Source organism: Bubalus bubalis, chromosome 19, assembly GCF_019923935.1.
Source record: "Bubalus bubalis isolate 160015118507 breed Murrah chromosome 19, NDDB_SH_1, whole genome shotgun sequence".
NCBI classification, from domain to species: Eukaryota; Metazoa; Chordata; class Mammalia; order Artiodactyla; family Bovidae; genus Bubalus; species Bubalus bubalis.
In genome coordinates this window covers 14,876,920-14,895,635 of record NC_059175.1, presented here as the reverse complement: position 1 = coordinate 14,895,635, position 18,716 = coordinate 14,876,920, and the positions used below count along the sequence as shown (strand labels likewise).

General features: G+C 37.8%; 1 protein-coding gene across 10 annotated transcripts in view; it reads left to right on the top strand.

Annotated features, from left to right (window-relative positions):
- Nucleotides 1-18,716, top strand: part of RNF180 (ring finger protein 180) — a 305,707-nt gene that overhangs the window by 262,649 nt on the left and 24,342 nt on the right. Inside the window, exon 8 of one of the 10 annotated variants that reach the window (XR_006640291.1) lies at nt 15,305-15,400. The exons of the other annotated variants lie outside the window; for them this stretch is intronic. The gene's annotated coding sequence lies outside the window, so the exon portion shown is untranslated. The remainder of the gene's footprint in view (nt 1-15,304; nt 15,401-18,716) is intronic. 10 annotated transcript variants of the gene reach the window in all.

The following is an 18,716-nucleotide window of genomic DNA, read 5'->3' as shown; positions in this document are numbered from 1 at the left end:
CCCACCTCCCTCCCTGTACCATCCCTCTGGGTCATCCCAGTGCACCAGCCCCAAGTATCCTGCATCATCCATCGAACCTGGACTGGCGATTCATTTCATATATGATATTATACATGTTTCAATGTCATTCTCCCAAATTATCCCACCCTCGCCTTCTCCCACAGAGTCCAAAAGACTGTTCTATTCATCTGTGTTTCTTTTGCTGTCTCTCATACAGGGTTATCATTACCATCTTTCTAAACTCCATATATATGTGTTAGTATACTGTATTGGTGTTTTTCTTTCTGATTTACTTCACTCTGTATAATATGCTCCAGTTTCATCCACCTCATTAGAACTGATTCAAATGTATTCTTTTTAATGGCTGAGTAATACTCCATTGTGTATATGTACCACAGCTTTCTTATCCATTCGTCTGCTGCTGGACATCTAGGTTGCTTCCATGTCCTGGCTATTATAAACAGTGCTGCGATGAACATTGGGGTACACGTGTTCCAAAATGTGCAAGTGTTTTAAGGTTTGACCACTGTATCACATTGTTAGGGCAATGGGCAATATGTGTATTCACTGTGAATTATCCTAGAAAATTGTGGTCCATCTTGGAATAAACAATGAAGATTGAGGAGCTTGGAATTAAGACAGGTAATGGAAAACTTACTCTGTCTCTGAGAGATGCTGTGGTCACCTTATCCTATTCTATAATCATGGTGAGTGGTGTACCCTTATGGGTGATGGTTGATATGCATCCTAGCATACAGAGGTTGGCTAAAGGTACTCTGAGGACGATTCTGGGTTTGTGCAGTGGCTGCAGGTTATACTTTGTGTTTATTACACCTTTTATCCCAGACAATCTGAATATTACTTGAAAAATCATATGCTCTGAACCTGTTCTGTATGTGAGATACAGCACTACTACCTTAGCTCAGCACTGGAAGAGTAGCAGTCTTGTTTGATCATCAGCAACAGAGTTAGAATTAACAGATGAAGAATATAGGGATATTCCCCCAGTATAGAGGGATGCAATAGGACTTGGTTTTGAGCACACAAAAAATGAGAAAATAGCCACAGAACTCTGAGAAATGCAAGAATAAGCACAGGTCACGCTTATTATTTCTGACAATAACAGCAGCGGTGATTTCTTTTCCTAGAATATATAAGATTTAATAAGATATATTAGCATATAAGTTGTAGCATCATCATTCTCAATGGGAATAAAATGATAATTACAAAAGCTCTATTTATAAATAAATAAAAGAGCTCTGGAATTAAAGAAGTCTTGATGAAGGAAATTCCAGTAGCGGGAGAGTCCCCAGTGAAGCTAATACTGCCAACTACTTGCTTCTCTGGAAGTATTTTGAATCTGAGAGTTATCTGAGGATCAGTGTTGCCATAGGCAGAGGACTCTATTAGGGGAAGAGAAATCAGCTGAGGTTTTTCACAACCATATATGGACTGACATGGCAGGTTGGACAAAGAGTCTGAACATATGGCCATCTTCCCCATGAGACATTTGCCGAGAGCTGTGGCAGTACAAGAGGCTACGTAGTTGGCTAGTTGGCCAAACAAGCAAAATGAAACCTCTGGCAATCTCACAGAGGTCGGGAATCATCCACAGAATACAGAAGCCTACAACAAACACACAGGAAGAGTCCTCCCAAAGATATTTGCCACATTTTAAATCTGTGTAGGATGGAAGACGAAAGAGTTACTTTCACAACCTCTGAAAAGCAGAACTTTCAGATTAGAGGAGATAGAGACCTGTTAAACTATTAACCAAAAAACCCAAAGGACCACGCTCAAGGAGGGGTCAAGACCCGAAAGCAGAGTTCAAATCCGCAGTCCCATAGTGAACTCCATGGGGTTTAGGAGATCACGTCACAGAAAAGGAGCATGCAGTAAACACAGAATAGGCCGTGCCTATAAGTATGGATGTGAGAGTTGGACTGTGAAGAAGGCTGAGTGCCGAAGAATTGATGCTTTTGAACTGTGGTGTTGGAGAAGACTCTTGAGAGTCCCTTGCACTGCAAAGAGATCCAACCAGTCCATTCTGAAGGAGATCAGCCCTGGGATTTCTTTGGAAGGAATGATGCTAAAGCTGAAACTCCAGTACTTTGGCCACCTCATGCGAAGAGTTGACTCATTGGAAAAGACTCTGGTGCTGGGAGGGATTGGGGGCAGGAGGAGAAGGGGACGACAGAGGATGAGATGGCTGGATGGCATCACTGACCCGATGGACATGAGTCTGAATGAACTCCGGGAGTTGATGATGGACAGGGAGGCCTGGCTTGCTGCGATTCATGGGGTCGCAAAGAGTTGGACACAACTGAGCGACTGATCTGATCTGATAAGTCACTTGAAATCAGAGGTTGAGTGAATCTAATAAACACTGCAATGTAACGTCAACCTCAACCCAGCTTATTAATTATTGAGTTGAGACAATGAGCCTCTCATGTTACCTGCCTGACAAAAGGACCAGTTCTGTGGAGAGAAATAATATCTACTTCAGTAATTCATAAATAAAAAATGGGACATAATTAAGAAAGGAAGGTTAAGAAATTGTGACTAATAATTAACTAAAATGTTGACCTAAAATGATAAAAACAATCATTTATTTTACTAGCAAAACACTTTATTCAGAAAGAACGAAGTATTACAATTCAGGACTTGCACTTTATGGCAAACCACAGGCAAGTCCAGAAAACAAGGGGGAGAACTGTCCTTTTGAAGAGAAGGGGCTGTTACAAAGAGTCCACTGGAGGAGACTGAGTTCAAAGTGTATTGGCTTTTCATTGGCTAAATTGTGACAGCCTCTTATCGCCCGCTGTTGCTGGATTAGGAAAAGTTCTTCCTCTTGATGGGTAAGAAAGTAGCAGCCTTCTTTCTGTTAGAAATGCAAAGGTACATCTCTATCTGTTGGGTCTGTAATTGACACGGAGTGGTGAGGCATAAGAACTCCCCTTTCTGACCTCCTGACTGTTTTAAGTGAGGTTTCTCTGTATTAGTTTTCACATATGAGTGGTAGCAGAAAACAGATGCAGATCCCTAGATGATCTAGATGTTGGATTAGCTGACTAGGATTTAAACTGTTAGGAAAAAATGTCAATGAAAATAGAGAAAAAGATGAGCAAAGTAGGTAAGAGGGTGGACAATGTCAATAGAAAAAGGAAACTATAGAAAATAAAAAAGTGGACACCACAGCTTGACAGTCAGTGAACCATATGTCATTAGCAGTTTAGGTGGTGGTGCTCAGAATCACTGCCACGGAGGGACATGCCCTGTTTCCACTTCTGCTTCCTCTGCTCAAGCACAGTCGATGCCCTCAAACCCCTTCTCTCAGAGCCCAAACATGGTTGGTTGGTTTTTTGCCAATCCAGTGTTATTCTCTCCTGCCTTTTGCAGGTTGAACTAAACAAATCTGCCATACTTCTCCATGTTCTACTTTCATGCAGCTGAACTATTTGAGTAAGTGGATGGAGAGTTCAGTCTGTAAGCATAGTCCTACCTCTTACTATGTATATAGAATCCCAAGAGAGAAGGGATCAAGAAGCACCTTATTTTTTAAGCCAGTTTACTTTAAGTCTTTGATTTTCTAAATTACCAGTAATAGACTGTATTAATGAAGCAGTGATCCATTTGCCAGAATATAGATGATATAATTTGCAAGGTATAACCACATAATCCTCAGCTTGTAGCCCCTTAGATGACTTTTAACCTACCTCATCATGGAGAATCATCCACCTGGGTTTACCTCCTAGATGCTTCCAAGTTAGGAGAGCAGTGGAGAGCTTTGAAGTCAGGGATGTCACACTGCACAATCCCAGGAAGCATCTTTCCATATAGTCATCTCTGTGAAGGGTCCTCTCTGAAGTTCTGCAGTGCATAGCATAAGTAAGCCAATATGATAATTCTGCATCTTTTCTCATTTCCTGATTCAGGGGCATGCATTTAGTGTCTGCTTGATCCTAAGGACAGTCTCTCCATCAGGAAAGATACTATCCACAAAAGTATTTCATGCCTCTTGCATAGGATGCCTCCATGCATAACATTATCAGAAAGCACCATGATACCCCAATATTTATACAAAAGAAAAATAAACAGGGAAGTGCTCATTATATAAGATAAATTTAAAAGGTTAATTATTCATGGATTGAAAAGATGCAGTCTATAGTCTCATCAGTGTCTTAATGAAAATTTCCTCATTGTTCAGATAAAAATGATTTAAAAACTAGAGTAAAGTCAAGGTCACTTCCAACCAAGAACACTTGTAACACCTGTCATGACAAATGCAAATAGGAACAGACTATAAACAATTTTTCTATATATAACTTAAAGATTGTATAATCATCCTACATTATTCATATTGCTGACTAAAAGCCTTCCATTGTAGATAGCCATTATTTTATTTTTTTAATTGAGGTATAGTTGATCTACAATGTTGTGCCAATCTCTACTGTACAGAAAAGTGATCCAGTTATACATATATATATAATTATTTTTATATTCTTTTCCATACTCTTTTCTGTTACCACAGGATATTGAGTATAGTTCCCTGTGCTATCCATTAGGGTCTTGTTGTTTATCCATGATAAATGCATTAATTTACATCTACCAACCCAACTCCCAGTGCATCCCTCTCCACACCCTCCTGCCCTTTGGCAATCACAGATCTGCTCTCTGTGTCTGTGAGTCTGTTCTGTTTTGTAGATAGGTTCATTTGTGCCATACGTTAGATACCACATATATTTAGTTTCGTATCGTGTTTGTCTTTATTGTAAATGTGTGATTTTAAATCTTATAAATTTATTTTAGACTCAAAAAATCCTGAAGTTATGGAAGGAGTTTTGGGGTTTTCTTTTTTTATTTGCTGAGTATGCTTATATTTGTGCAGTTAAAGTATTTTTCAGAATGACATAAAATAAGTAGCTTCTAGAGAAATGACAGTTTGCATCACATATTCCTTTGAGAAAGTAAAATGTAAACTACTCAGTCTCATTTTGACCAACCAATAAAGAATTTAGGCTGACGATACTAATGAAGGCATAAAGAACTTCCAAGAGAGAAAACCTCAGCTTTCATAATTTTAATCCAGAATTTCAGAAATAGGGTGCCCTAAAATAGATTAACTACAAAATAAGACCATTATGATGAAACAGAACTTTTTGTCTCATCTTGGAAAATCCTGTTAATGTAAACAGATGAAAAAAAAATTTTTTTACATAAGGGAGAAGTGATAAGTTTTTGTGTTCTTCAGTTTCTTTCTTTTTTAAAGCAAAACAGTTTTTTAAATCAAAACAGGTATAGGTTTCTGTTATTATACACTATGACCTTAAATTAATCCTAATCCCCTGGTCATATCCCAGACCATTAAATCAGAGTTTCTGGAGATGATCTCAAAAATCAGTAGTATATAAAGATCCCCAGGACAGTCCAAAACACAGCCAAAGTACTAAGGTTGATATACATTACTCTAGAAGCTGCTAGGACTTGCGACTATATAGCAGAACAGAATGTGGACTCAGAATGGAAAGGTACTGTGAAGATTCTTTTATTTATTCTCTGACTTCCAGGCAGTATCATATCCAAGCTTTTATGAAGAATGAATTAACCAGACAGAATACAATGTTATAAATAAAGGAGAAGATTGGTGTTTTTCTTACATTGAAATGAAGTTAACTGTGGCATAATGCAAAGATAGTTTAATAGTGCATGGCAGTTGTCCATTTGTTTTGGATAGTAAACATAAATTTAATTCTTGCCTGGAGAATTCCATGTATAGAGGAGCCTGGAGTCCGCTGAGTCGGACGTGACTTAGCAACTAAACCACCAATACCAATTTGAAACTACAGTGCAAATTTAAGAAATCTGCAAGTAATGGCACAAATTAGAGTTTAGCCAATATGTACCTCTCTGGGGTAAATGCAATGGGATTTAGGAGACAACAGAGTGTTTATTATTTCCATATTGTATCCAAGGCACCAAATCTATTTGCCTATTTTTTCATCTATTAAAAATATACATTTAAAAAATATATTAAAAAAAGAATGTGGGCTGAAATGATTATCAAGGCTATCTTAGAGGAAAAGAAGTTGTGCCAAAAAAAAAAAAAAAATGACAAGTATGTAGAGAAAGGGGTAGGGACAGTTCCACCTTCTTTGCTGTGGGGACATTAAGGAGTTCACTAATGATCTGAAGATACACTTGAATGTTCCAGGCCTTTTTTATCAATGGTGGAACTACTGCCGTTCGTGATTCACAATATCATAATTACAGCCACATGCTATGTTTTTACAGTGAACGTGAAGTGGAAAGTCTTATTTATTATGGCTTTAAAAAGATGAATTTTAAATGAGATGTAAACTCACAAATTTCCGCAGCTATTTGAATATTAGTTCATTAAAATTAATAAGATAATGAAACCATTTTAATGTTTCTAGATTTATAATTTGCTACTAAAACTTGCAAACAACTTAACAGATGTAAACTTCAAATCTTTACCTTCACTAGTATCAGGCTTGCGCTATATTAACATATTTAAAATAGAAACTTCATAACTATGCAGACAATGAAGTATTTTTTATTAGCAAAGTTCTATCCTGTATATACACATTTTAACTTTTTTAGAAAGTTGAGAAATTTTAGGTACTACTCATTGGTGAACAGTTCTCTTATTTTGGTAATACAGTAGAGGTTCTAGTGTCTTCCACTGTCACTTAAAATATATGTTCTACTGCATTTCTGAGGGGCTGAAATATTATGTTGATATAAAGCAAGATTATATAAAAATTATATATTTTGTAGTAAAATTTGAAAATATAACCTATCTTGGAAACAGTTTCTAACCTGTTAAGTTTTCCTTCATTACTATATTTAAATATCCTTTTTCCTAAAATATTAAAGCAAGAAAAATAATAATATATGGCATAGGAACTGCTCTTTCAGTTGTTACTTCTTCTGGTCTGAGAAAATGAAAGGCCATTAGGATAGTTTCTAAAAATATTCCAAGAAAATTTAAAAAGAGACAATTTGTCTTTCTAGAAACATTCAGTCACTCTGAAATATGTATTATGCTTTCAGTTTATTTAACTCTACATTGCTTATGTGGTATTTCCTAAGATTTCACACAGAACAAAAAAGAATAAGGTTACTAGTTTATTTTCAAAAGAGCTTGTACAAACAACTAGTGGCCAAATATAAGACTTTTCCAGTTGATTTGAAAATATGACTTCCTGTCAGATGGGTGCTGATTTCTCAGGAATAGTGGCAGAGCTTTGAAAAGATAAAATGAATCTGAATTAATCGTGCCTTTAATCTCAAAGGGAAAATAACCTCTCAAGCAGATAAAGTGCTTTTTCCTTAAATTGAGTTGTCATTAAATTAATGGAGTCTGACTTTTCTGAAAAATATTTCCTATCAGGTTGATCTTCAAAATATTTAACAGCTAGTAACATAGTATTCCTACATATGTGAATCAAAAATTAGAAAATATATTCCTTTTCATTCACTTAAGTGACTATAAATATAAAACTGATAATAAGCTGATGTAATTCATAGCATAAATTATTAACCAAATTATTCCAATAATTTCTGTTTGTAGACTTAGAAGTGTTAAAAATAATTTTTTGTTTGATATGGCTACTTAAATGATGCCCTTTCTGAGCCACACACATCAACATTTTAGGAATCAGTGAATTAAAATGGACTGGAATGGGTGAATTTAACTCAGATGACCATTATATCTACTACTGTGGACAAGGTTCCATTCAAAGAAATGGAGTAGCCCTCATAGTCAACAAAAGAGTACAAAATGTAGTACTTGGATACAGTCTCAAAAACGACAGAATGATCTCTGTTCGTTTCCAAAGCAAACCATTCAGTATCACAGTAATCCAAGTCTATGCCCCAACCAGTAATTCTGAAGAAGCTGAATGGTTTTATGAAGACCTACAAGACCTTCTAGAACTAACACCCCCAAAAGATGTCCTTTTCATCATAGGGAACTGGAATGGAAAACTAGGAAGTCAAGATATACCTGGAGTAACAGGCAAATTTGGCCTTGGAATACAAAATGAAGCAGGGCAAAGGCTAACAGAGTTTTGCCAGAGAACACACTGCTCATAGCAAACAACCTCTTCCAACAACAGAAGAGAAGACTCTACACATGGACATCACCAGATGGTCAATACTGAAATCAGACTGATTATATTCTTTGCAGCCTAAGATGGAGAAGCTCTATACAGTCAGCAAAAATAAGACTGAGAGCTGACTGTGGCTCAGATCATGAAGTGCTTATTGCCAAATTCAGACTTAAATTGAAGAAAGTAGGTAAAATCACTAGATCATTCAGATAGGACCTAAATCAAATCCCTTATGATTATACAGTGGAAGTGACAAATAGATTCAAGGGATTAGATGTGATAGAGTGCCTGAAGAAATATGGATGGAGGATCATGACATTATACAGGAGACAGTGATCAAGACCATCTCCAAGAAAAAAAATGCAAAAAGGCAAAACAGTTGTCTGAGGAGGCCTTACAAATAGCTGAGTAAGGAAGGGAAGTTAAAGGCAAAGGAGAAAAGGAAAGATATAATGATCTGAATGTAGAGTTCCAAAGAATAGCAAGGAGAGATAAGAAAGCCTTCCACAGTGATCAGGGCAAAGAAATAGAGGAAAACAATAGAATGGGAAAGACTAGAGATCTCTTCAAGAAAATTAGATACCAAGGGAACATTTCATACAAAGATGAGCTCAATAAAGGACAGAAACAGTATGGATCTAACAGAAGCCAAAGATATTAAGAAGAGGTGGCAAGAATACACAGAACTATACAAAAAAGATCTTCATGACCCAGATAATCACAATACTGTGATCACTCACCTAGAGCCAGACATCTGGGAATGCAAAGTCAAGTGGGCCTTAGGAAGCATCACTATCAACAAAGCTAGTGGAGGTAATGGAATTCCAGTTGAACTATTTCAAATTCTAAAAGTTGATGCTGTGAAAGTGCTACACTCAATGTGCCAGCAAATTTGGAAAACTCAGCAGTGGCCACAGGACTGGAAAAGGTCAATTTTCATTCCAGTCCCAAAGAAGGACAATGCCAAAGAATGTTCAAACTACTGCACAATTGCACTCATCTCACATGCTAGCAAAGTAATGCTCAAATTTCTCCAAGCCAGACTTCAGCATTACATGAACCATGAACTTGCAGATGTTCAAGCTGGATTTAGAAAAGGCAGAGGAACCGGAGATCAAATTGCCAACATCCACTGGCTCACAGAAAAAGCAAGAGAATTCCAGAAAAACATCTATTTCTGCTTTATTGACTATGCCAAAGCCTTTGACTGTGTGGATCACAATATACTGTGGAAAATTCTTAAAGAGATGGAAATACCAGACCACCTGACCTGCCTCCTGAGAAATCTGTAAGCAAGTCAGGAACCAACAGTTAGAACCAGACATGGAATGACGGACTGGTACCAAATTGGGAAAGGAGTACATCAAGACTGTATAGTGTCACCCTGCTTATTTAACTTGTATGCAGTGTACATCATGAGAAACGCTGGGCCGGATGAAGCACAAGCTGGAATCAAGATTGCTGGGAGAAATATCAATAACCTAAGGTACACAGATGATACCACCCTAGGGCAGAAAGTGAAGAAGAACTAAAGAGCCTCTTGATGAAAGTGAAAGAGGAGAGTGGAAAAGCTGACTTAGAACTCAACATTCAAAAAACAAAGATCATGGCATCTGGTCCCATCACTTCATGGCAAATAGAGGAGAAACTATGGAAACAATGACAGACTTTATTTTCTTGGGCTCAAAAATCACTGCAGATGGTGACTGTAGCCATGAAATTAAAAAACGCTTGCTCTTTGGGAGAAAACCTATGACCAACCTAAACAGCATATTAAAAAACAGAGACATTACTTAGCCAACAAAGGTCCATCTAGTCAAAGCTATGGTTTTTCCAGTAGTCATGTATGCATGTGAGTGTTGGACTGTAGAGAAAGCTGAGCACCAAAGAATTAATGCCTTTAATTAATGAACTGTGGGGATGGAGAAGACTCTTGAGAGTCCCTTGGACTGCAAGGAGATCCAACCAGTCAATCCTAAGGAAATAAATCCTGAATATTCATTGGAAGGACTGATGCTGAAGCTCCAATACTTTGGCTACCTGATGTGAAGAACTGACTCACTGGAAAAGACCCTGGTGCTGGGAAAGATTGAAGGCTGGGAGAAAAGGGGACGACAGAGGATGAGATGGTTGGATGGCATCACCGACTCGATGGACATGAGTTTGAGCAAGCTCAGGGAGTTGGTGATGGACAGGGAAGCCTGGCGTGCTGTGGTCCATGGGGCCGCAAAGAGTTGGACATGACTGAGCGACTGAACTTAACTGAGTGTGATCTGACAAAGTAGATGTATCTGATAACAAGTTTTTTTAATTTAACCACCCCTGGATTATTTTCTTAATTTCTTATTTAGTTTCAAATAAGAGACCCCCTACTGTGTTTCTTAAAAGGATTCCTGTTATTCTTTTGGTCAGGACAGTTCTTCATTGTATGAGACTTACCCAACATTGTTGAACAATTGAGCACACCAGACCACAAGTAGACCCTCCTTTTATTGTAATTAGCAGTATTCCCCCATATATTTGCAAATATCTCCCAACATCAACCCCATGTAGGTTACACACAGATTCAAACACTAATAAAAGTTGCCCATTCTTATTTCTTTCAGCTTTTTTGGCAGTTTCAATGATGCCACCCCCAAAAAATTAATTTTAAAATGTACAGTCTGATAATTTGATATATGTATGCACTGTGAAAGATTCCCTCCACAGCTAGTCAGTTAACAGAACCACCATCTCACATGGCTTTTTTTTTTTAAGTTTGTTTTTATTTTCGGTGTGTGTTTTTGGTGAGAATATTTAAGTTCTACTTTCTTAACAGATTTCACTTATACAGTACAGTGTTATCAACTATAATCACATTAGTTCCTCAGACTTCATTCATCTTATAACTGAAAGACTGTACCCTTTTACCAGCCTCTCCCTATTTCCCCCACTCCTCAGCTCCAAGCAACCATTTATTTACTCTGTTTTCATAAGGTTTTTCTGGTTTGGCTTTTTAGGTGGGTTTTTTTTTGTTTTGATTTTTTCTGTTTTTAGATTCCATGGATAACTTATAACATGCAGTATTTCTTTCTTTGTCTTGCTTATTTCACTTAAGACAATGCTCTCCATATTTATCTATGTCAAAATCACAGATTAGGATTTCCTTCTTTTATAAGGCTAAATATTACTCCAGAGGGCTTCCCTGGTGGCTCAGAGCGTAGCGAATCCACCTGCAATGCAGGAGACCCAGATTTGATCCCTGGGTCAGGAAGATCCCCAGAGGATGGAATGGCTACCCACTCCAATATTCTTGCCTGGACAATTCCAGGGACAGAGGAGCATGACAGGCTACAGTCCATGGGTCACAAAGAGTCAGACACAACTGAGTGACTGACACTGACTTTCATTCAGTTCAGTTCAATTCAGTTGCTCAGTCGTGTCCAACTCTTTGCGACCCCATGAATCGCAGCACGCCAGGCCTCCCTGTCCATCACCAACTCCCGGAGTTCACTCAGACTCACATCCATCAAGTCAGTGACGCCATCCAGCCATCTCATCCTCTGTCATCCCCTTCTCCTCCTGCCCCCAATCCCTCCCAGCATCAGAGTCTTTTCCAATAAGTCAACTCTTCGCATGAGGTGGCCAAAGTACTGGAGTTTCAGCTTTAGCATCATTCCTTCCCAAGAAATCCCAGGGCTGATTTCCTTCAGAATGGACTAGTTGGATCTCCTTGCAGTCCAAGGGACTCTCAAGAGTCTTCTCCATCCCCACAGTTCAAAAGCATCAATTCTTCGGTGCTCAGCTTTCTTCACAGTCCAACTCTCACATGCATACATGACCACAGGAAAAACCATAGCCTTGACTAGATGGACCTTTGTTGTTTCATGCAAAGATGGGCTCAATAAAGGACAGAAATCGTATGGACCTAACAGAAGCAGAAGATATTAAGAAGAGGTGGCAGGAATACACAGAAGAACTGTACAAAAAAGATCTTCACGACCAAGTGGAGGTGACGGAATTCCAGTTGAGCTCTTTCAAATCCTGAAAGATGATGCTGTGAAAGTGCTGCACTCAATATGCCAGCAAATTTGGAAAACTCAGCAGTGGCCACAGGACTGGAAAAGGTCAGGTTTCATTCCAGTCCCAAAGAAAGGCAATGCCAAAGAATGCTCAAACTACCGCACAATTGCACTCATCTCACACGCTAGTAAAGTAATGCTCAAAATTCTCCAAGCCAGGCTTCAGCAATACGGGAACCATGAACTTCCACATGTTCAGGCTGGTTTTAGAAAAGGCAGAGGAACCAGAGATCAAATTGCCAACATCTGCTGGATCATGGAAAAAGCAAGAGAGTTCCAGAAAAACATCTATTTCGGCTTTATTGACTATGCCAAAGCCTTTGACTGTGTGGATCACAAGAAACTGTGGAAAATTCTGAAAGAGATGGGAATACCAGACCACCTGACCTGCCTCGTGAGAAACCTATATGCAGATCAGGAAGCAACAATTAGAACTGGACATGGAACAACAGACTGGTTCCAAATAGGAAAAGGAGTACGTCATGGCTGTATACTGTCACCCTGCTTATTTAACTTATATGCAGAGTACATCATGAAAAATGCAGGCTAGAAGAAGCACAAGCTGAAATCAAGATTGCCGGGAGAAATATCAATAACCTCAGATATGCAGATGACACCACCCTTATGGCAGAAAGTTAAGAACTAAAGAGCCTCTTGATTAAAGTGAAAGAGGAGAGTCAAAAAGTTGGCTTAAAGCTCAACATTCAGAAAACAAAGATCATGGCATCTGGTCCCATCACTTCATGGGAAATAGATGGGGAAACAGTGGAAACATTGTCAGACTTTATTTTGGGGGGTTCCAAAATCACTGGAGATGGTGACTGCAGCCATGAAATTAAAAGACGCTTACTCCTTGGAAGAAAAGTTATGGCCAACCTAGATAGCATATTGAAAAGCAGAGACATTACTTTGCCAACAAAGGTCCATCTAGTCAAGGCTATGACTTTCATTACTCCATTATATATAACAGCTTGTCTTTATCCATTTAGCCATCAACGGACATTTAGGTAGTTTACATACCTTGGTGTATATCTCTTCCAGATAGTGATTTTGTTTACTTTATATATGTACCCAGAATTAGGATTACTGAATCTATGGTAGTTCTATTGTTATATTTTTGAGGAACCTCCATATTGTTTTCCATAGGGCTACAACAGTTTTTTCCTCACATCTTATCCAGTTACCCCTTGCATTTTCAATAATAATCATGCTAACAGGTGTCAGTTGATATCTCATTGTGGTTTTGATTTACATTTCCCTGATAATTAGTGAGGTGGCTCAATGGTAATGAATTGGTATTACCATCAGTGGTAATACCTACTCCAGTATTCTTGCCTAGAAAATCCCATGGACAGAGGAGCCTGGTCGGCTACAGTCCATGGGGTCACAGAGTCAGACATGACTGAGCAACTGAGTATGATAATTAGTGAGTGATGTTAAAAGCACCTTTTTATGTACCTGTTGTCCATTTAAATGTCATAAAGTTATCTTAAATTTTGTCAGATGATTTTTCTGCATCTATCAAGGTGATTATCTGATTCTTATCTTTCATTTTGTTAATGTGGTATATCATATTGGTTCACAAATGTTGCACTGTTCTTTCATCCCTGGAATAAATCCTATTTGATCATGTTACCTGATCTTTTTAACATTCTGTTGCATTTATTTTGTTTACATTTTGTTGAGGATTTTTGCATCTATGTTTATCAGGAATATTGAACTATAATTTTCTTTTCTTGTATTATCCTTGTCTAGCTCTCATATCAGAGTAATGCTGGACTAGTAAAATGAATTTGGGAGTGTTCCCTCTTCTTCAGTTTTTTGAAGGAGCTTATAAAGGATTAGTTTTTCCTTAGGTTTTTGGTAGAACTCATCAGTGAAGCCATCTGGTCATGGATTTTTATTTGAATTGAAGTTTTTGATTACTGATTCAGTCATCTTACTAGTATTTGAGCTATTCATATTTTCTGCTTCTTCATGAATCAGTCTTGGTAGGCTGTATGTTTCTACAAATCTAAATTTTATCTAGGTTGTCCAATTTGGGGGCATATAATTATTCAGTCTCTTTACTCCTTGTATTTGCATATTATCAGTTGTAAGGTCTTTTTCACTTATAATTTTACTTTTTGTCTTTTTTTGGTAAACCAATCTAAGGGTATATATCTACTTTATCTTTTAAAAAACAACTTTTAGGTTCAGTGATCTTTTCTATTGTCTTTTTAGTTTATATTTCCTTTCATTTATATTTCAGTTTTACTTCATTTTATTCTGCTCAGATCTTTGTTATTTCCTTCCTTCTACTCACTTTGGGCATAGTTTCTTTCTCTAGTCCTAAAAATGTAAAATTAGGTTGTTTATTTGAGACCTTTTATCTTAATGTAGACATTTATTACTATAAACTCCCCTCTTAGCCCTGCTTTTCCCGTGTCCCATAAGTTTTTATATGTTGTGATTTTATTTTCATGCATCTATCTCAAGGCAGTTTCTGATTTCTCATTTTGCCACTAGCTGACATCCCCTAACAAAATGACATAATTCAATGAAAGCAGTTAGCACTCCATGTGTGTAGACGTGAAACCTGTAGATACAGAGGGCCAAAGGCATCCTCTTGTTGAACTGGCCCCTTTATTATAATGACCTTCTTTGTCTCTTGTTATAGTCTTTGACTTAGCTTATTTTGTCCAAAGTATGACTACCCCTGCTTTTTAAAAATTTGCATGAAGCATCTTTTTCCATCCCTTTAAGACTTTGTGTGTCTTTAAAGCTAAAGTCTTTGTAGGCAACATATATACACTATGTTTTTGAAGAATTTAATCCATTCACATTTAAAGTCTTGATAGGTATTGACTTATTATTGCCATTTTGTTATTATTTTCTGTTTGTTTCATTTTTCTATTGTTCCTTTATTTCTGTCTTATTCTCTTCCCTTGTAATTTGAGGGATTACCATTTTCCTTTGTAATGATTTTCTGTAATGGTATGTTTTGCTTGCTTTGTCTTTATTTTTTGTATATATACCAGAGATTTTGTGTGTGTGCTTGATCTTACAGCATAATCATATATTTTATTATCTTAAAAATATTTTATGTTTATTAATTTCTTTCCTTAGAGTATTACTGCGATATATGGACATGAAGCACTATATAAAGTTCAAGGCATGCAGCATAATGATTTGACTTACATACCTTATGAAATGATTACCACAGTAAGTTTAGTGAACCTCTATCATAAAATAGAAAATAAAAGAAAAATTTTTTTCTTTTTGGTAAAGCTCTTGGGATTTACTCTAACAACTTCCATATATAACATAGAGCATTGATTATATAAATCATGTTATACATTACATCTCTAGTACTTACTCATCTCAAAAGGATGTTTGTACGTCTTGATGACCTTCATCCAATTCCCCCTCCCCTCACCCACTACCCCTCCACAACTCTGCTCTCTTTTTTCCTATGAGTGAGTTTATTTGGTCTCTTTTGAAGTATGATGGACCTGCAACATTATTTTAGTGACTGGTGCACAACATGTTGATTAGATATTTCTATACAGTACAAAATAATCACAATATAAGTCTAGTAACTGTCCATCACCATACAAAGATATGACATTATTATTGACTATTTCCCCCATGATATAATTTATTTTTCATGACTCATTTATTTTGTAACCAGAAGTTTGTAACTCTTCACTTTCCCTCAATTTATTTCTCTCTTCCTCCATCCCCTCCCCATCTGGCAACAATTTGTTTGTTCTCAGTATCAATGACTCTGTTTCTGTTTTGTTTTGTTCATTGGTTGTTCTTCTCTTTTTTACATTCCACCAAGGAAGTCCAAAAATAATTTTTCTGTCCTTGTGTATGCTAAGTCACTTCAGTCATGTCCAACTCTTTGTGACACCAGGCTCCTCTGTCCATGGGATTCTCCAGGCAAGAATACTGGAGTGGGTTCTCATGAGCTTCTCCAGGGGATCTTCCCAACCCAGGGATCAAACCTGTATCTTAGGTCTCTTGCATTGACAGGCAGATTCTTTACCACTAGCACCACATATAAGTAAAATCATATGGTATTTTACTTTCTCCATCTGACTTACTCCACTTAGCAAAATACCCTCCAGGTTCATCCATGTTATCACAAATGGTGAGGTTACATTTTATATGGATAAGTAATAGCCATTATATATATATATGTATGTATGTCTGCATCTTTTTTATCTATTTGTCTGTTGATGGGCATGTAGGTTGCTTGAATATATTGGCTACTGTGATTATGTTACAAATAATATAGGGATGCATCAGTTCAGTTCAGTTGCTAGTCATGTCCGACTCTTTGCAACCTCATGGACTGTACCACACCAGGCCTCCCTGTCCATCACCAACTCCCGGAGTTTACCAAAGCTCATCTCCATTGAGTCGCTGATGCCATCCAACAATCTCATCCTCTGTCGTCCCCTTCTCCTCCCACCTTCAATCTTTCCCAGCATCAGAGTCTTTTCAAATGAGTCAGTTCTTCGCATCAGGTGGCCAAAGTCTTGGAGTTTCAGCTTCAACATCAGTCCTTCCAATGAATATTCAGGACTGATTTCCTTTAGGATGGACTGGTTGGATCTCCTTGCAGTCCAAGGGACTCTTAAGACTGTTCTCCAACACCACAGTTCAAAAGCATCAGCTCTTCAGCACTCAGCTTTCTTTATAGTCCAACTTTCACATCCATACATAACTACTGGAAAAGCCATAGCTTTGACTAGATGGACCTTTCTTGGCAAAGTAATGTCTCTGCTTTGTAATATGCTGTCTAGTTTTGTCAAACTTTTCCTCCAAGGAGCAAGCATCATCTAATTTCATGGTTAGAGTCCATCTGCAGTGATTTTCGAGCCCCTCAAAATAAAGTTTGTCACTGTTTCCACTGTTTACCCATCTATTTGCCATGAAGTGATAGGACCAGATGCCATGCTCTTAGTTTTCTTAATGTTGAGCTTTAAGCCAACTTTTTCACTCTCCTCTTTCACTTTCATCAAGAGGCTCTTTAGTTCTTCTTCACTTTCTGCCACAAGGGTGCTGTCATCTGCATATCTGAGGTTATTGATATTTCTCCCGGCAATCTTGATTCCAGCTTGTGCTTCCTCCAGCCCAGCGTTTCTCATGATGTACTCTGCATATAAGTTAAATAAGTAGGGTGACAATATACAGCCTTGACGTACTCCTTTTCCTATTTGGAACCAGTCTGTTGTTCTATGTCCAGTTCTAACTGTTGCTTCCTGACCTGCATACATTTTTTTCAAGAGGCAGGTCAGGTGGCCTGGTATTCCCATCTCTTTAAGAATTTTCCAGTTTATTGTGATCCACACAGTCAGAGGCTTTGGCATAGTCAATAAAGCAGAAATAGATGTTTTTCTGGAATTCTCTTTCTTGTTCTATGAGCCAATGGATGTTGGCAATTTGATCTCTGGTTCCTCTGCCTTTTCTAAATCCAGCTTGAACATCTGGAAGTTCACGGTTCATGTACTGTTGAAGCCTGGCTTGGAGAATTTTGAGTATTACTTTGCTAGCGTGTGAGATGAGTGCAATTGTGCAGTAGTTTGAGCATTCTTTGGCATTGCCTTTCTTTGCGATTGGAATGAAACCTGACCTTTTCCAGTCCTGTGGCCACTGCTGAGCTTTCTGAATTTGTTGACATATTGAGTGCAGCACTTTCACAGCATCATCTTTTAGGATTTGAAATAGTTCCCCTGGAATTCTATCACCTCCACTAGCTTTGTTCACAGTGATGCTTCCTAAGGCCCGTTTGACTTCACATTCCAGGATGTCTGGCTCTAGGTGAGTGATCACACTATCGTGATGATTTGGGTCATGAAGATCTTTTTTGTATAGTTCTGTGTATTCTTGCCATCTCTTCTTAATATCTTCTGCTTCTGTTAGATCCATACCATTTCTGTCCTTTATTGAGCCCATCTTTGCATGAAATGTTCCCTTGGTATCTCTAATTTTCTTGAAGAGATCTCTGGTCTTTCCCATTCTATTGTTTTCCTCTATTTGTTTACAATGATCACCGAAGAAGGCTTTCTTAATCTCTCCTTGCTTCTTTGGAACTCTGCATTTAAATGGGTATATCTTTCCTTTTCTCCTTTGCCTTTAGCTTCTCTTCTTTTCTCAGCTATTTGTAAGGCCTCCTCAGACAACCATTTTGCCTTTTTGAATTTCTTTTTCTTGGGGATGGTCTTGATCACTGCCTCCTGTACAATGTCACAGACATCCGTCCATAGTTCTCAGGCACTCTGTCTATCAGATCTAATCCCTTGAATCTGTTTGTCACTTCCACTGTATAATCAGAAGGGATTTGATTTAGGTCATACATGAGTGGTCTAGTGGTTTTCCCTACTGTCTTCAATTTAAATCTGAATTTGGCAATAAGCAGTTCATGATCTGAGCCACAGTCAGCTCCCAGTCTTTTTTTTGCTGACTGTATAGAGCTTCTCCATCTTTGGCTGCAAAGAACATAATCAATCTGATTTCAGTGTTGACC